We start from the raw sequence: 20,295 nt of genomic DNA on the forward strand, positions 1-20,295 counted from the left end.
GACAGCTCACTCAAGGCTCAAGAAGCAAAGGCCCGCAGCCATGGTGCACATGATGGATGGGAGTTCTCAGACGTAAACAGAGATGGAAGATGGATGATCATGTTTTGAAGGGAGATTTTTTTTTCATCGCGGTGTTAACAATTTTCAAAGCAAAAATGTATACCAGCGGCACACTGGCCTCAGGAATTTGAAATCCATTTGTGGCAACAAATAATTAATTAGAAAATCAAGCTATCTCACGTTGTAACAGTTTCCTTTAACTATCATCCCAATCTTCTCATGAAGAACTACATGATGGCAATCCTTTGGAGTCATGCATGTGAATTTTCGACATTCATGTTAGGATCGATGAGAAGTCAAGGAAGCTAACCACAGGTCCTAAAACATACATGATATCACAGTCCTAGACCCTCCCAGAGAGTGGTTTTGAGAATACTGCGACATCATCCAAACACATACTGAATGTCCATTGGGCTTGCTCTGTGCCAGGCCCTGTGTTAAGCAATAGGGACACATCCATGAGCAAATGTATTCCCTGTTCTTAAACTCACTTTTTGGTGAGGTTCAGAAAGCAATGACAAAACATTAATAAATGAGTAAATTATTTAACACAGTGGTCGGCAAACTATGGCTCTTGTGCCACTGCGGCTCTTTGGCCCCTTGAGTTTTTAGCAAAAGACAGCTTAGGAGTGCCCTAATTAAGTTAATAACAATGTACCTATTTACTCATTTTTTAAGTTTAAAAAAAAAATGGGCTCTCAAAATAAATTTCAATCCTTGTACTGTTGATATTTGGCTCTGTTGACTGAGTTTGCTGACCACTGATTTAGCATGTTAGGGGATGATAAAATTGAGCTGTTTAAGAGGTAATGGGGAATGCCTGGGGGCAGTTGAAAAGCACAGGTTAGCTTTTCTTAAGGGCAGTCCTCTTTGGAAAGGTGGCATTGGAACAAATGTTACAAAGGTCAGGGGATGAGCCATGAAGGTATCTGGAAGAAGAGCATCCCACATGGAGAAAAGAAGGGCTAAGGATCTAAGTTGAAAATGTGCCCTGGTGGTTTGAGGAAAAAACATGGAGGCCACACTATTTGGGGGCTAGGGAGAAGGAGAGGGAATCCATGAATGATGGAGTCCTCGCCAGGTGGCTCAGGTGGTTGGAGCATGGCCCCCATACACCAACAGGGTTCGGCTTCATTTGCTGGTCAGGGCACTTTAGGAGGTAACCCATTGATGTTTCTCTCTCTCCATACCTCTCTCTCTAAAATCAATAATAACAGAACCTTGGGTGATGACTAAAAAGAAAAGAAAGAAGGGAGGGGAGGGTCATGTCGACCTCAAAGGCCATTGATAAGACTTGATTTTACCATGAGTGTCACAGAAAACAATCACAAGGTTTTAGCAGAGCCGAGGTGTGATCTGACTTACAGGCTCAAGTGATTCCTCTGGCTGCTGCATCCAGAATAAACTATGGAGTAGGCTGGGCAGACATATTGACTAGCATAGTAATTCAAGCAAGAAATTATTGTGGGGGAGGGCGTGGAGGAGGTTCCAGTCTAAGGTGGGGATAGTCAGAACTGACACTGAAGGGCCTGGCCTGAAATTCACATTCTAGAGGTTGTCAGCCCTTAGTTACTATCCTTGGAAGGAAGTGGGTGATAAAATGACCTCTCCCAGGAGCTGTCTTTCACTGAAAGGCCCATAGAGTTTGTGAATACTATGGAGACATTGACTGGACCTCAGAACTCCTCTTCCCCTCTGAGATTCAGTTCAGTTCAATCCTGAATTTAATCAAAGTCAATGGTGTGTAGATCTTCTCTCCCGCCCCCACCCCCACCCCCAACAACTTTATGGTCACAAGTTTTTATGACTTTCATAAATCTGCCAATCTGAGAGTCTGTTTTACATGGTATTTTGGCTCTAGACCATTGAAAATAATGGTTTAACTCTCATCCTTATTTTTTGCATCGTTTTGCTATATCTATTTACACAGATTTATTACTGTTTTCAATCCTTCCTGTATACAATAGGCTTTTTTATCTTTCTTTTCTCAACTACAGGTACTTTTCCAGTTCATTCATCACTCAGTATCTTTCCTTTAAAATGTTTTTAAAAATATGTGGGACAGATGATGTCTACAAAGTCCTGGGAGCCGTAACTCTACGCATAGATAAGGAGATTTGCAAGTAGTTAATACCAGCTCACACATGCTAAAATGTGACTTTTAGGAACATTTTAAAAATGGAAATGCATGCACCATATTATACAAATATGTCGAACAGATGTATAAATCAAAGTTAATTATTAAAATTTCCATTCTGGGAAAAGTTACTTGTGGCTAACTTTTAAAAGCAAAGACTTTGTTCCAGGCAGGTATTAGCAGTTTGATAAATCTGAATAAATTATAAAATTATATACACTGTGAACTGAATGCATTTTTAAGGGGGGAGGGGCAAAAAAGAGGTAATGTCACTCCCTAAATTCAAGCTGTTTACTAATTCATTCATTTGTTAATTCAACAACTATTATGTATGGAATGCCTGTTATGTCTCAGGTACTCTGGCAGCACTAACAGTCACATGTTGAACAGACACTGGAATAATGTATGCTTCCAAGGAGCTTACAGTCTAATAGATATGCAAGGGGTGGGCATTAAAAAATAACCACAGTAAAGAACATATTGCCCAGGCCAGTGTGGCTCAGTGGTTGAGTGTCGACCTAGGAACCAGGAGATCACAGTTCGATTCCGGGTCAGGGCACATGCCCGGGTTGCTGACTCAATCACCAGGGTGGGGAATGCAGAAGGCAGCTGATCCAGGATTCTCTCTCATCATGGATACTTCTATCCCTCTCTGAAATTAATAAGATATTTTTTTTAAAAAAAGAACATATCATTTCAAGTGTAAAAAAAAAATGCTTTTAAATGGGGGAAATATGCACCCAGTAAATGAGAGAATAAGTTGCATAGAAAATAAAAGGAAGCAAATATTTGTGTCTATATCAAATGAAACTTGCTTGTTGCGGTTAAATGACAAATAGTTAAGAAACTGAAAATGATGACTACCTTAAAAATCTTACAAGTGTGTAGACAGGTGGTCATTCGAGATATCATCTCCCACGTAAGAGACTCCACTCAAATGTGTTGGTAATGAAACAAGAAAACATTTAAGAGAAGAGCTAAGTTTACATTGACATGTATTGTTTGTTGGTTCTCATTCCATTTGTCCGTATCCATGATCAACTTACTAAACTCCCCTGGACAGAAACCTGTGAAAATCCCTCCGACTTCTGTGAATGCTTCTCAAGTAGCCAACACATCAAGGAAATTAAAATGTGCTTGCTTCAGCCCAAAATGTCCTTGGCAGATCTAAAGTCCTAATATTGGAGTGTCTACTGGTCTATTTGAAGGACCATGTGCTGAGGATGGAGGATACATGTAAATTAAGATAGAGGAATTCAGGACTTCCCCAGGGACTCACGGTAGTAAAAGGCAGATTGGTGGTTCAAATCAAGTTTTTTTGATGCCAAAGCTCATGTATGTTTCAGATTCAGCCTGATAGCTTTATAACAAAAAGTACCATCATTTTCTTGATCAGCCTAGTTTTCTGTAGGAAACACCTTCTGGACTATGGTTTCTAAAAATCAATTAAATAGGCCGCATGGGATGCACACTACTGTATTGTTAACTATGGGTTCTATATTATGGCTTCAGGCATGTGATTGACCTCCTAATGTCATTCTCTGTCCTATCAAACAGGGATATTATTATCATGGAACCGAATGAGTCACCACAGCAGTTCTCAAAGTTTGGCTTGCAGACTCCTGGACATCCCAAGATCCTTTCAGGAGGTCCAAGAGATAAAAACACGTTTGTCATCACACGAAGATGTTAGCCTGGGTCTTCCACCAATGGTTGAAAAGCCATGGAGAGCCAAGGCCCCGGTGCCTTAGTAAGAATTGAAGCAGAGACACTGACTATACTTGGGGTCATTCTATGTTTAAGGTCATGCATACATGTGCAGTTAAAAGAATGCCAGTTCCATTTAAGAACAGTCTTGAGGAAACATCAAATGCATTCATTTTATTGAATTCCCACCAATCTGTACACATATTTTGGTTAACGTGTGTAGGGGAATAGGAAACGTTTCTGAAACGCTAGGCTGCTTAGCAAAGTACAGGGTTGTCTTACGTGTCTGCAAGTGTTTGAGTGATGCACTGAGCGGGCTCTTTTTTTTCCGGGAACACTATTTTTACTTGAAAGAGCAACTGACAGACAACTGCGGTTATTCAGACTTCGGTATTTGGCAGGCATTTTCTTGAAAAACGAACAAAGGATGGCTGTCAGTTCAAGGAATTAAACTGACAGCATTACCTGCCGGTGATAAAAGTTGAGCTTTCCTGAGAACACTGGAATTTTGGAAGCCTTATATTGGCCACTGTGAACATGCAGCTTAGAAACAGTCAAAGTGCCTGCTGATTTTGATGGCAATGTTAACAAATATCGTACTTTCATTATTAAGGAATGAAATGTGGCAATATTTGAAAGATCTGCATGACTCAGTATTTGCTAAATGACCAATGCACAAAGATACAGAATTATGCAAAAGAAAAAAGTACATTCAAAGTGCAGGACAGGGCAATGAACTTCTATATAACAGAGCACAAAACTTTCATTGATAGGGTTGCAGCTTCTAGGTTGCAAATAACCTTTAAATGAACACTAGTTTAGTATTGCAATATCAAAGAATATTCACAATTGTCTCAAAATCATCTCAAAAAAGAGGAAAATGGAGCCTCTCTTCTCACTAATATTTTGTTTGTAAAATAATTTCTTTTTCATATTTACATTGACATGAAATGAGTGGTTAATTGCACTGTCTTGTATGATATTTTGATCACTTAGGAGGTATGGGGGGAGAAAGGTAAATAATTACAAGGACCATGAAATTTGTTGGAGGTAGCTAAATCCTAGTGATGCACTGGGTGGAGGTGGAAGAGGTCATAGAGGGCATTAATGGTAAAGAAAATATAAAATAAAATAATTAATAAAACCAAAAGAAAACAGTAAAATAAAGAGGAAAGAAAAGATATATAAACCCAGCTAGAAGCATAAAACAAAAGAATTTTAAAAACCCACAGTTAATTGTATGGATATGTATAAATAAATATTCACTTTGCATAACAATAATACTTATCTAGGAGTTAAACTATAAACATACCCCAAAGTAGAAAATATGAAAGTGGGTGGGGCAAATAGAGTTAGTAACTGAATCCTTTGGTTTAGCCCATGAGATCCACGTGGTGACAACACACACCTACACTCTCTCAGACACCATTTATAGGAACCCCCATAGGGAAAGTTCTCGCATTATCCTGAAAAGCCCACCTAAGGACACAAAATAGCCAACGGTGCTCTCCCAAGAAGTATCCACCCCTTTCTTGGAAAAGTCATGAATATTCTTCCCCCTTATTATTGAATGCCCTGCCCCTACATTAAATGAGCCTCAATGAAAGAAGGACATCCCACTGGGGAGGGGCTGCTCTGTCTGTGGAGTAGCCCACCCTCTCTCTCCCTGGTTCCCTAATAAACTCTCCTTCCATTTCAATTCTTAAAAAAAAGGTTTGTTCTGAATGAACAATGAGTTCCTCCATTGGCCTATTATTTCTTGGGTATATATTTTCCTTTTTGTTTTGTGACTAGAAGAGGCATTTGTACACTGCAGGAGTGTTTCACCTTATGGTATATCCATGAGTTATAGTTGGTGACATTTTAAACTTCATTTTGTCAGCTGGTAATTTATTTCAAAGGATCTGTTTTTGAAGATAAAATCTGCTGCTTGACAAAACTATCCACAATGATCCCAATGTTATAACCTTTGCTCAAATATTTGCTTTTTGAATGGTGATGGAAGGAGACTTGATTCAGGGTGGTGAACACACAATATACAGATGGTTTATTATAGAATTATACACCAGAAACCTATATACTTTTATTAAGCAGTTCCTCCCCAATAAATTCAATTTAAAAAATTGCTCTTTGAAAGTATAAAGGAATAAACAAGGGCCTTTTACCAAGACACTGAGCTTAGTATAATTCGATGTTTATGGTTTTGTTGCATTGGGGACAGATGGAGAACGGCCATTAGTAAGTCCATAGCCATTATCACTAATCATTACCTCCTCATCTTTCTCTTGCCATCTCTAATGGGGATTTCCTGATGGTGACACTTCTGAATTTTACCTGTGGTTTGTCTTTTAATGTTTTCTTGATTTGTCTTATTTTTCCGGGTTAATTTTTTTAAAATATTCTGACCAGACTTTTGTTTCACTCTTAACTGCCCCTACAGCTCTGCCTTCTTCCATTTCCTATGTCATTTATTAATTGACTTGAGAAATAAACTGTGTCTTTGATGAACTGCATTCTAGAGACAAAGCATTGCACCTGTTGGCAGCCCGCCCCTTAATGATCTCACTACATTTCATGAACTGAGCTCCTCATGGCTGTTGAGGAAACCAGAGTGTACTAAATAAAGAAACTTTCTTATTGCTACATTACTGCTTCCTCCAAACTGCTTTCTTTCACTCTGTTGGTTAGAAGGTTGGGGAGAAGGCATGGCTGGACTTGGAGAACATTTCATTACTCAAAGAAAAACACTCATCTACTGTACGTGCTGATAGACTGTTTCCCTCCAGGTCTACAGAGAATTGCTATAACTGAACCTTTTGGGTTAGCCAATGAGATCCTTGCTTTGACAACATACACCTACACTCACTGAGACACCATTTATAGGAACCAACATTGGAAAAACTAGAAATACAGAAAGAGGGATCTGTATTTGTAAACACTTTACTCAGACACATCCAAAGATGTGTCTGTCGGGGTAAAACTTAACGTGTATTGGGTAAGTTCAATGACATTATTGACAACAATAATAGCTAACATTTACCATGTGTTTGCTGGTGGCCAGGCACTATGCTAAATACTTGAGATGCTTTCCCTCATTTACTCTTCACACACCAAAATGAAGTATAAACTATCATGTTTCCCATTTTCTGGATGAGGCAACAAAGCTATAAATAAACTAAACATGTTGCTCTAAGACATTCAATTGGTCAAAGTCAGAGACAGGTTTAGATGCAGATATGTTTGACTCCAAAATCCCAACTTGCAAACATGATTTTATTCTGCATCTTGTCTGAGGTTTTGAGAGTCTGTCTCAACTATCCAGTTACTGGTTGTCAAAAGAAGCAATTGCATTACAGTTGTACTAAAAGCCCATTTAGATTTTTAAAATCATATATTCAAGATGGAAACCAGCAGCACAGCTCTGTGTTTTTTTGTTGTGTTTTTCCAGCTGTATCAGTTTTCTTGGGCCCAGGCCCAGAGTAGACAGAGCTGGGTTTTGCCATGGCTAGCGTTGTGCAGGGGAAATATAGGAAAGAGTTGAAGGAGTTCTAGCTGAATGGTGAAGAGAGAGATAAAGGAGGACGAGGTGATAGAACCAGTGATAGGGTCACGGGTCATGTATGTGGATGGTGAGACACCAAGAACACTGGCAGATATAACAGAAGAGAGAAAGTCAGCTGTCCAGATGCTAACATTTTTGAAGAAGGGAGAATGGCTAGAAGGTTGGTTGAAACTACCACAAAAGGAGCTATGGTGGCATCATCTGGTGGCTTTCTAATGCACTGGAGCAGGGAGTAAAGAGGGCTGATGTGAAACCAGGAAATCAAACACCAAAACCATTGCACATTATAATTTACTTGGAAACTGAATGAAACCACAGTCATCACGTGAGAAGAATGTAGGGAAAATGGTGACATGAGAGGCCAGCTTTCCATTGGGGGCCTGGTCCTCAAAGTGTGCCCCCAAACCAGCAGCATCAGCATCACCTGGGAACACACTGGAGATGGAAATTCTGGGTCCCCACCACAGACCTAAAGAATCATGGCTCTGGGGCCTTGAGCCCCTCAACCTGTGCTTTCCCAAATACTGTAGGTGCTTCTGGGAACACTGACATTTGGGAAGCCCTGTCTTAAAGCAAAAATAGAAGAGGAATCTTCAGAGAAAAGAGTTAACATGCAGGGAGTTTAACTGAGAGCAGTGTAAGATTCCACAGGTCAACATGAGTGGGAGGGTTTGAAGGGCAAGGGAACCAAGGCAGAGGGAGGCATGTACATATCGGGGTAGCAGGGGGAGTCTAGGGACCTGGACCTCCACTGGTGATGGGGATTGATGCCATTCACCCTGATGGACTCTTCCAGGAAGACAAGAAATCAATCTTAATTAGAGTTTTGGGGAAAGCAAGAACCCATCTTATCAGGAAGATCTGACAGTCTGGGCACCTCCCTCTTGAGTCTAGGTCTTCTGGCTCCTGATTAGGCTCAGAGGTAGAGTTACAAGAGGACAAGATAACAAAACAAAAACATTGACAGAGAAACAAACCCAAGATGTGGGAGTTCAATGACCTCTTTTGCATGGCACTTTGACATAATCTCTAATGAGTTAGACAGGGGTCTTCAAACTACGGCCCGCGGGCCACATGCAGCCCGCAGAGGAGTCTGATCTGGCCCGCCAGTGAGTTTTTTGGGCAGTGAGCGCAGCCGAGGTGTTACAGTAGGAATTAGTAGTTCATATAGTCCGGCCCTCCAGCTCTCTGAGGGACCGTGATCTGGCCCTCACTTTAAAAAGTTTGAGGACCCCTGAGTTAGAGGGTGCAGAATAATGGGGCTATTTTACTCAAACAACCCTCAAATATATTACAAAGGTGATTCGTGGATTTTCTCCAAACCTTGGGCATTGGCATAGAAAAAATTATAAATCATGTTTCCTCTTCTAAAAAAGAAAAGAAAAGAAAAGAAAGAAAACACACAGAGAAGGAAAAAAAATTAAAGCCAGACTTCAGAAAGCCAGCTCTTTAATCAAAACCATAATATATCTATATTAATAAAAATAACAGACTGATCCTATGATCCAAGCTTCTTGGTAACCTATTCCCTGTATTGGTGTGGGTAATCCTGTGGTTTTTCTTGGGGGGAAGGAAGGGAACAAGCAGTATATCAAAGCAGCACTTAATGACCCAAAAGGAACGTGAACTTGTCATAGTCCTCACTCTTCACGCCACAATAACAGGTTCATAAAATAGCCAGCATGGTTAATCAGTGACTTCCCAGGTGTCTTTTAATTGCCTCTCAGGCTGCCTCCAAGTCATCCACTTCCCCCCTAATCAATGATATACAGTTTATTTTCCTAAAAGGACCTTGTTTGAAGATACACATTCGGAGAGAAAGACAGTTCTATTTAAACACTTTCAAGAGCAAAAAGCCACGGCATGGAACCGGAACAAGCTGTAGGAAAACAGGAGTGATCTGAGACAGGACAGGCGCTGGGTCGTGGACAACATTTTCATAATAAAAGCCCAGGATCATGTTGACAGATGCCTGGTTTCCAACCACATCACGTGCACCCTCTGGCAGCTGATGAGCTCTCCAACCGTCAACACGGCCAGCTGTCCCCGCCCCAAGCCCTCGTTAGGTCACCTGGTAAAAGGGTTTGTGCTTACCTGCTCCAGCAGACAGGATCCGTGAAGTCTTGGTCCTGTGCTTTGGTTTCCTGTGTGGATCTTCACAGGCACCCGTGTGCACACACCCATGCACACAAATATAAAAATAACAGACTGATCCTATGATTCAAGCTTCTTGGTAACCTATTCCCTGTATTGGTGTGGGTATACACATGATATAGGATAAACATGTAAAACGTCTTCCTGACCCTCACACTGACCATCCAAGTATAAAAGGCAACATCCCCATAAGAGGTGATTTCACAAAAGGATAAAATCCACTTAAGTAGCACAGACCAGGTGGCGGTAGGAACGCCCCTAGGTAATTATGACCCCCAGCTGTCTCACAACATTTAACATTTCATAACAACATGTAACAATTCAGTTCTGTTGATTTATTTCAGATGCATTTCTACAGGAAAATTCTCTTTTCAAAAGGTCATTTCCCATGTAGCAAAATCTTTCAGAAGATTTAAAATCAGACTTCAGAAAAACCAAGCCCAAAGAGCTTCTTACCTTGGTCACGGCACAGGGCTGGTTGCAGGCGGTGGGAGGACACGGGCCGACGCTGCTCAGGCCCACACCCTCCCCACACTCCCCCCACTCCCCCCAACAGACCCCCTGAACCGCGCCTGCCACCGCGGAGAATTATCGTCAACACAGCATGCGTGAAATTTATGGAGAACTGGCTCTTTTTCCATAATAACTGCCTTCCACGCACTAACTCATTTAAAGGATACCACGACTAAAATCAAATCGTACATCATCCCCAAGAGGACCAGAACGACGCCCAGGGAGAACAGCTTGTCCGGGATCACGTACCTGGAAGGTCGCTGCGATGAAATACAGCCCGAATCGGAAGAGGCGGGAGCTGTGTGCAGCGGAGAACGGACTCTGAATCCAGATCCCGCAGGCTGCAATCAGGGTTCCAGCACTTATAGCTGGGGCCCACGTGGCCGCTGGTGAACCCCTCTAGTCCTGTGTCCTCACCTGTAAGCCATGCAGGAGACGGTGGTGCCCACTTCACCAGTGCGTGTGGGGATCATGTAGTGCCCTGGTCAGCACAATGACCGGATCCTCAGTGCCCTACATGGGGGAGCTGCTGGTGCTGAGGTTGTGGCTGCTGTTCTCTTATGCACTCATTGGTGAGTACATTTCATTGGCAACAGTTGTGGTCCTTAAAAGCAGAGGGTAAGAGCCTTTAGAAAGAGCTCGCAATTATCCTCGGGGCCATCCCTGCCCACGTGTGGCTTCTTCTGTCCTTAAAGATCAATATAAGATTTTATTTTACTAAAACAGTGGTCGGCAAACTCATTAGTCAACAGAGCCAAATATCAACAGGACAACGATTGAAATTTCTTTTGAGAGCCAAGTTTTTTAAACTTAAACTTCTAAGGCCATTTCTTCAAAATAGACTCGCCCAGACCGTGGTGTTTTGTGGAAAAGCCACACTAAAGTGGCCAAAGAGCTGCATGTGGCTCGAGAGCCACAGTTTGCCGACCACAGTTCTAAAATAATTTTCTTTTCTTTTTGTTAATGTATCTTTATTGTTGAAAGTAATACAGATGTCCCCCTCTTTTTTTCCCCATTGACCCCCCCCTCCTCCGCCCCACACCCACCCTTCCCTGGCCTTCACCACACTATGGTCTGTGTCCATGTGTTATGCACATAAGTTCCCTGGTTACGCTGTCCCTACCCACCCTCCCACCCACACGTTTCCTCTGAAATTCATCAGTATGTTCCATGCTGTCGCAAAGGGTTAGAGATCCTTATTCTTTATTGCTGCATGGTATTCCATGATGTTAATATACCACAGCTTTTTTAGCCACTCATCTACCCAAAAATCTATGGCATTTTTATACACCAATAATGAACTCTCAAGAAGAGAAACTAAAAAACAACAACACCCATTTACCAGTGCAACAAGAAAATTAAGATATTTAGGAATAAACTTAACCAGGGATGTAAAAAACTTAGAAAACTACATGGTGTTGAAAAAAGAGATAGAGGAAGATAAAAACAAGTGAAAGAATATACCATGTTCATGGATTGGTAGAAGCAACATCACAAAAATATCCATACTACCCATAGCAATCCCTAGATTCAATGCAATCCCTGTTAAAATAAAAGAACTTCCGTATTTAGAGAAGTGCCAGATATGTTTACCCTCTTCTCACTGTTTATGGTGTTATGTCTCTGCCTCACCACTACTGATGATTTGGGCCAGATTATTCCGTGTTTTGGGAGGGGGTGGGGTGACTTTCTTGGACCAGATGAAATAAATTATGACCCCCAGCATCCCTGGTCTCCCCCCTCTCCCCAGGTGTGACAAGCAAAAATGTCTCCGGAATGGGCAAAGATGAAGTCCCTTCTTGGCGTAGTGTCCCTTAGCCCTGATAGATTTTAGAAGGGACTTTTCCAGTTGAAACCATGTCTGACACCCGTGCGTTTGTCAACAGAGTCTAGGCCAGTCACTGGCATACATATATACGGTGAGTTCTCAATAAGCATTGTTTGCATTTTAATCACTGCAGTTGAGTTCCTTAATACTACATCAAAATAGAAGGATGGCCATGTTGACATGAAATTGGAAAGAGCAAGCTTATATGCCACACCCAGCTCTTTGATCAAAGGTCAGATCGCACACGCTGGCTTTTGTTTGAACAGGGGACAGGCCTCTTGAGTAGCTTTGGTTACCTGTCAGGGTTACCACCCACTGCCCCCCAGCAGGGGATGGTGGGAGGTGTCCAGCCACCCCAGCACTGCCCGTAACTGGGAGGAGAAAGGGGGCTGTTTGAACAGCTGTCAGCTGCCAGGACTTCTGCGCAGAAGAGCTGAAGGAGGGGAGGGAAGGAAGTGGGTTCCCTATCTGTCACGTGAGTGCGTTTCTCTCCTAGAGACCTGAGCTTAGAGCAGTAACTGTGGTTGCCTATGCCTAGCCCATGATTGATAGGATTGATTAGCTTTTTTTTTTTTTTTTTTTTTTTTTTTAACCTTACCCATTTTAGAGCTGATTGGTCACACAGAAAGAAATTGGAAGTGGCTGGGATATGCATTGTAACATCATTACACGCTACAAGTAATGCTCTTCTTTCCCTCATTTTTGGAAGGGCTGGCTGAATGATCATGAAACATGGAACCAAACACACCTTTCCTCCCACTCAGGAATTTATCAGACTTTCAGCCTGTCAGAAGGTGGGGACTGGGTGCAGGACTGCTGATTAAAGGGGCAGGGGAAGAAGAAGACGCACATCGGGTTTGTTTCCCCCAGTCACTAATGATGTGAGCTCTGCTCTTTTCAGCAGTTAAAAAATTAGGAGGGATTTTTTTTTAATTTTTTTTTTTAAAGAGACAGGCTGAGACCTTGGCCGCTTTTGAAAGGTAATTTAGCACCGGCAAGCTCCTGACATGTCAGCATTTTGGTTTCATACCACACGCGTCGGAGAATCAGGAAGATCTGGGCAAAATAATAACAAAAAGAATCCCTGCCTCTAGAAAAAGATCCACTAAGAAACTTCGCAGTTATTTAAATAAACACTGTAATTGGCCTATGGGCAAGTCTCCCCTTTACCAAGCCAGTTACCAGGGGGACTGGCTCAATCCTAAATGTGGGAGGAAAGTGAAAGTGGAACCGAGTGGGTTAGATAAGTGATCACTCTGGTAGGAAACCCATTGTAGAAGTTTTTAAATTTGCTTTTCTTTGATAACATAAGGGAAAGCATACTCTGAATTTTTCTAAGAAGCCAGTGTGCTGAAAGATTAAAAGACTTTGTACAGTGTGTGACTGCTCTAGGGTTTAGAACTTAAAATTTACAGAAATAGCTCATAACAGAGTGTGTATTAAAGAAAACACACACAAAAGTCGATAGAACTTGCGTTTGAATTTTAATTAGGTCCTATACTCATTTAAAGAGATACCATTCAGACATCTAACCATTAAGTCACTGGCATACCCTCATTCTACCATCTTGTAGGCAAAGTAAATACTTTCTCCATATCATTTTGTCCCATAAACATTCTTCCACGGCTCTGTAGTTCTAAGCACATTTGAGCCCACTTGAGAATTCAAAGTGAGTTATTGGGCTGTCACTGCGTCAGTGTTATGGAGAGAAATTAAAACAACCTTGGAAAAGACCGGCCGGAGGGAAAATCATGTCTTGTCACCAGGCTGCTTTCTCTTTCCCTTTCTAAGCAGCAAATCCTTCTCTTCCCCCCCCCCCCCCCCCCCCCCCGCCGTGTCACAACACATTCACTATCTCGATGCTTCTCTCCCCTGGCTCCAAGAAACACATTCAGTGTGGCTCTCCCTCCAAATGGCCCTTTCCCGAGTGATCTTCTTATTCTAGCGGCTAGAATCCATCCTTCCCCGCGCCCCTTGTCACCGTCCTTCTCACAATTGTATATCCTGATTTATTCTAACCCAGTCTCCCAAGGCAATGCTAGGGAAGTTAATAAATTAATTCTAACTCGTGTATCAATCCTAGCCACGTAAATTATCAAATCAGAAAGCTTTATTAAGTGTAAGTAATAATAGTTTAGTGACTTGCCTTTTTATTGGTATTTACTTGTTCCTCGAGGACTCCTGGAAACGGTCTCTTAAACATTAGCTGCACCACCTAAGGAACGAGAGGCTGCTTGGGTGGAAATCCTGATTTTTATCTGTGGTAACTCTGTGACTTTGGGTCCATTATTGGTTCTCCTTGGACCTCGGTTTCCTTATTAGTAAAATTGGATGACCATGAAAAGAATGCTTTTTAAAATACGTATATTTTATTGGTTTCAGAGAGAAAGGGAGAGGGAAAGAGAGAGAGAAACATCAATGATGGGAGAGTATCATTGACTGACTGCTTCCTGCACATCCCCACACTGTGGATCAAGCCCGCAACCCATGCATGTTCCCTGACCTGGAACCAAACTGTGATCTCATGGTTCATAGGTCTACACTCAACCACTGAGCCATGCCAGCTGGGCAAGAATGCTTTTTCATTTTTTAATTTATTTTTTATTTTTAATGTATTTTATTGATATTTTACAGAGAGGAAGGGAGGGGGATAAAGAGTTCAAAATATTGATGAGAAACACTGACCAGCTGCCTCCTGCACACCCCCTACTGGGTATGTGCCCACAACTGAGGTACAAGCCTTGACCGGAATCAAACCTGAGACCCTTCAGTCCACAAAGATTCATGCAAGAATGAACCTGCCTTCCCCTGGCTGCTGGTACCACTTTCACTCTGGCCAGAGCCACCTTTCTGCCTTCCCATGATGCCCAGAGGCCTGGAGCAGCTGGGGTGGTGTGGAGCACCTGTGTCATCACCGTGGCGACAACATAAGTGTCCCACCCCGCCCCCGGCCACTTGGCACCTGTGTATGCAAATTAACATGCCATCTTTGTTGGGTTAATTTGCATGCTCACTCCTGATTGGCTGGTGGGCATCATGAAGGTAAGGTCAATTAGCATGTTACTCTTCTATTAGTGTAGAGAATAAATATAAGCAACATAATTTATATACCGGAAACAATATACACAATATGCACTAAATACTAATATTCTTTATTAGCTGAAAAACAAGGTCATCAGCACTAACTGCCAGTCTCTAAGGGGGTAAATGCAGAGATATTTTGCAAAGGGGGGGGCCTTTCATCTCATAACACATTTATGCTAACCTCAGCTCTATGTAACAATAGCCCCAGCTCTAATCCTCAGAAATATATAACAGTAGAAACTGGGATAAACTGGATTTATTCTTTTAATAAACAACCACACTAGGCTTCAGTGGCTGTAACTCCAAGTGTAGCCATCATATAAGATCATATGGATAGAGTTTTAGGGCCACAGTAAAGACAAATATTGAGATATATTTCAGATCCCCATGCCTTATGACACATATTTTATAGGCGTCATCATTTTAGGATTAGAGAGAGAGTGTGAAACCAAGTACAGATCTAAGTAAGAGTAATTCTCATCAACATAAAGAGTAAAGAGAAAGAAATAATAAAGTTGCTCTTAAAAGAGAGCAAACAACGCTTAAGAAAGTTCTAGCATTATCCTAATTAAAAGAAGGGACAGATTTACGAGAAGACTATTTTTAACGAAACCCCAGTGGATGCAATGGATGCAATAACCTATAAGCTCAGCAACCAGGAAGTGACCTCACCGGTAGCCTGAGTGCAAATGAACTATGTTTGTTATCCCAAGAGGATTTGTACATTTCCCAGTGCAACGAGACATTATTTCTCTTTCATTCCTCAAGGAAAAGCAAAACAAACGAACGAACAAACAAAAAACCCAGAAAGAAAAGGACTTTAATATCATTCTACTCAGTTACCGTGGAGTAAAGAGTAAACTTGTCTGCAAGTTCCCTGAAAAGAGCTGTGAGCCTGACTCCCTTTTCTTCTCCCTGCCTCCTGCAGCCGCAACAGGAAACAGGGACTCAAACAAAGTCTATCTTCAAAGCTTGGAGTCCCATGTCTGCTCCATGGGAAAGGAAACTTTTGATAAAGGAATTAGAACAGAAATCTCAATGCCCTGGGAGGGAGAGAGGAAGTTTCCACGATGCCTAGTCACCTCGCAACACCACTGAACTTTGGGAGTTTCACGTGGTCTGCAGAATTACTGGGTAGGTGTAGGAATACGATTTAGCATTTCCTGACACTTAAAAACATGCAGTGGCTTCTTCAACGGGATTTGTAAGATGTCACTAAGTAAAACCAATTTGTATATTCCCTCTGTGTTTCTTTTTACTTTTGAGACCTAGCATTTTATCGGCATGTACCCTTTTAACAGTAACATCTGATTCATGAAACACAGGGTTTAAACACCTCCATAAATGAGTCAAAGGCATTGAAATACATGCCAATGACATTTACAGCTTAACTTAGTATGTAAGAAGGGAGTAATTTCATACACATACAAGAGATCTTCCAATTATTATACTGATATTAAGAAGTAAAAGAAATGGGGACCTTTCAGGGAAGCCCTGAGTTTTTTCAAAAAAATCATTCTGCTTACACTCTGTAAAATTGCTTTCATCTTCACAAATTATAGATTTGAGTTTTTGTCTTTCTATACAAGGGATTCACATTCTTCTTATTTGAAAACTAGAGGCTCAGTGAAGGAAAATCATGCACAGGTAGGGTCCCTAGTGACTGCTGGGCTGCTGGATGGTAGGGGAGGGAAGTACTGAGGGGGGTGGCTCCCTTCCCCCAATCCTCTGCCACTGCTGCTGCCCGCCATGTTCCACACTGCCCCCTGATGGTCAGTGCACGTCTAACTCCCAGTTGGTCAAACTCCCACGGGTAGGGACAATTTGCATATTAGCTTCTGATCCATAAAATGGGTCAATAATGCTTACCTCATAGTACCTCTGGGAGCAGTAACTGGGTTTATGTTAGTAAAGCATTGAGTACAGTGCCCACCACAGAATAATTCCCTCCCAAAGGTGTTTAATCCTAATCCCTGGAACCTGTTAAAATGTCTTCTTACATAGCAAAAGAGAATTAAGGTTGCAGGTGGAATTAAGCTTACTAGTTAAATGACTCTAAAAAAGGAAGAACCACCCAGAAAAGCCTACTGGAATCGCCAGATTTTTAAATGGAAGCAGAAGAGTCAGTGTCAGAGAGATGTGTTCTGACTACGTCTGGATTGGCCATTGTTGACTTTGAAGGGAACCCTGAGCCAAGGAGCGCAGGTAACCTCTAGAAGCTGGGAAGGCAAAGCAATGGTTGTCACCTAAACCTCTAGAAAGAACTCAGCGGTGCCAACACTGTGCTTTAGCCCACTGAGCTGACTCACACTCCAGGTCTCTGAAACTATAAAATAATAACTTTCACTTGTTCAAAGTGATCAAGTTGATGGCAGTTGGTTACAGCAGCAATAGGAAACTAAGACATGACTAACCAGTAAATGAGACTTATCATTGTGAACAAAAGTCAATTCTACATAAGAATGACAAGCGGTATCTATGGTGACTCCTGGTGAGTGGATTTTATTTGGAAGATTAGATAAGATATTACAGAAAATCAAATTTAAAATTAAGAGAGCTCTTCAAGAAATTAAGTAGCAGAGGGAGGAGGACTCCATGACAGATCACACCAGCATTCTCTGAACTTAGAGGCATTTGCTGTAAGTTGGCTTTATAAGGCACTAAATTAATCAGCTAAAAGCTCCCATTTGTTGAGCACTTAAATGTGTCCAGTTTTTTAAGACTTTTTAAAGTTGCACAGTATTAAAGGGCTAAAACAACCTTATGAGTTGGATATTATTATGTTTATTTTACAGATTAAATTTGAGGTTCAAAGAAGTTAATTTATCAAAACCAGTACAGCAAATAAGAGACAACCCTAGATTCAAACTGGCCTCTCATCCAAAAGCTCGTGTTCTTCTGTGATAATACAAGTATGCGACTCTGAGGATTATAGCACTCATTCATGTAAATTAACAGGTGTCCATCGCATGATTACTACGTGCCTAAGTAGCAGTAATGATAAGCTACAGAGAGATGTGTCCTGTATTCACAAATAATTAAATAAGCAATTTCATATAATGCGATGAATGCAATGCTGGGGGTGGGGGGAGTATTGGGTTATGGAGCCATAATTGAATAATCTGACTGAAGATACAGAATAATAGAAAGGGCCCTGACATGGAGGATGGGTAGGAGATAGTCCAGCAAGAATGGGAAAGAGTAGCAAAAGACTTACAGTTAAAAAAAGAAAAAAGAGTATGGTCTTACCAATAGTTGAGAATATAGGTAATGTAGGAGTGACAGGAAATGGGGTGACATGGTGGTAGGTGGCAGTCAGAGTGTGGAGGCCTGTGTTACCATCTTATCCTAAGGACAGTGTAAGTGTACAAGTGTTATGACATCATCAGATTTGCACTCTTGATGTGGGGGATGGGGAAGGGGTAAAGTGTGGGTAAGGGGTATTTCAGTTCAGTTATACACGTATTCCAGCTGGCACTATGAGATAATGGCGATGGGGATTGAAAGAAAGTGTCACATTTGAGAGAAGCTTGGAAAGCAGAATTCACAGAACTGCATTAGGGGGAAATCTGTGCTAAAACGAAAGGACTTGCAAAGAATATGCTGGGGTTTCTGGTTTAGTTCATTTGTATGGGGCACGAGAAAGAACAGCTTACAGGGGGGGGATAATGACTTCCTTTGGGGGCTGGTGGAGGCTATGATGCCTGTAAGACTCTGAAGAACTGGCTCTCAAAAAAGAGTTGGGACTCGGATACAGAGGAGTTCTCATCAGTGTCTAGACAACAGCCAAATCCATGGAGTGGATGATATAAGAATTAAAGTGACAAAAACACGCCGAGACCTGTTTGGCTCAATGGATAGAGCGTCGGCTTGGGGATTGAAGGGTCCCGGGTTCGATTCCGGTCAAGGGCATGTACCTTGGTTGCGGGCATATCCCCAGCAGGGGGTGTGCAAGAGGCAGCTGATCGATGACTCTCTCTCGTCGATATTTCTAACTCTCTATCTCTCTCCTTTGCTCCCTGTAAAAAATCAATAAAATATATTTAAAAAAATAAATAAATAAAGTGACAAAAACATGGGTCCCAGGACAGAGCCCTGAGGATCAGCCACTTTCTGAAATGAGCAGAGGAAAGAGAACATGCTAAAGAAATGAAAGTAGGAAGAGAGAAGAAGGAAATCAATGAAGAGAGAGGCCAGAGGTAGGAAGTATGTCAAGAACCAAGGAGTGAGTGAATTCAGGGAGAGTGTGTGAGTGTTTTCCATGATTATCTATGTCAAGTGTATTCAGACTTACCTCCGCCTGGAATGTTCTTTCTGCATCTCTGCATCGCCCTCCTCCAAATTTTCACAAGTCTCCTACTCATCTTTAAAGCCACACCTGAAAATTGGCTTCCTATGAAGTATGCCAAGACCTCCTGCTATATGTCCAGTAGCACCCTGTGATTTTCCTTCTTCAAAGAGCCATCAGAATTGCTGTTGGTTAGAAATCAGTAAATAAATACATGTCTGGTTTACGCCTTGCTTATCTCTCTATCTTCCATGCCCTCCCTACAGTCTGGTACAAAGCAGAAACTCAACAAATGGGGTGTGTGTTTAACATGTGCATAACCAGTAATTGCTCAATAAACATTTGTTCTTTTGAGGCAGTATGGGCGTTAACTGCATATGCTCTGCAGCCAAAGTGCCTGGGTTCTAATCCTGGTTTAGCCACTTCCTAACTACATGCAATTTCACATAATCATTTAATTGATTCTGCAGAACATCTAAACAAAATCTCTGGATTCTACCTATCAGCGGGTACTTTTCTCCATGGGATTTTGATTCTTGATCATTTTACTCTAAAATCTGAAGCGAGTCTCCTGTGAACTTACCCCAGAGATGGTGGTCTTTGACCTACCTCCCCCTCCACAGTAAGAACTCCACGAGATGATGTATGTGAAAGTGTTCATAAGTCACTAAAAATGAAACCATGCTCAACCGCTGCAGAGTGCCCATCCCTAGTGGCACCTGAAATTGCCTCTCGTCTATGTCTGTGTTGACTGTTGGTTTAGCTTTAATGAGAGTTTCATACTCTGTTGTTTAAACAACCATTCTCAGACTTGAAGTGGAGTGAGTGAAATCAGTAATTGCTTAATTGTTTGTGTATAATAACAGCTTGGAAGTTTCAATAATAGTGGCCATGATAAAATACTGGAGAAAGACAAGTCCCCGGTTAGGTCAAAAAGTCTAAAATAACAACAGTTGCCGAAA

At 41.7% G+C, this 20,295-nt stretch overlaps 1 protein-coding gene across 3 annotated transcripts in view; it reads right to left on the reverse strand.

Annotated features, from left to right (window-relative positions):
• Positions 1-20,295, reverse strand: part of KCNJ16 (potassium inwardly rectifying channel subfamily J member 16) — a 365,449-nt gene that overhangs the window by 121,318 nt on the left and 223,836 nt on the right. The window contains exon 1 of one of the 3 annotated variants that reach the window (XR_014793012.1): positions 10,383-10,824. The exons of 1 other annotated variant lie outside the window; for it this stretch is intronic. The gene's annotated coding sequence lies outside the window, so the exon portion shown is untranslated. Of the gene's footprint in view, positions 1-9,560; positions 9,782-10,382; positions 10,825-20,295 lie in introns of those variants that run through there. One more of the 3 variants, XR_014793015.1, reaches the window with a different exon arrangement.

The sequence above is a fragment of the Pipistrellus hanaki genome (genome assembly GCF_964339955.1).
Source record: "Pipistrellus hanaki genome assembly, chromosome: 16".
NCBI lineage: Eukaryota > Metazoa > Chordata > Mammalia > Chiroptera > Vespertilionidae > Pipistrellus > Pipistrellus hanaki.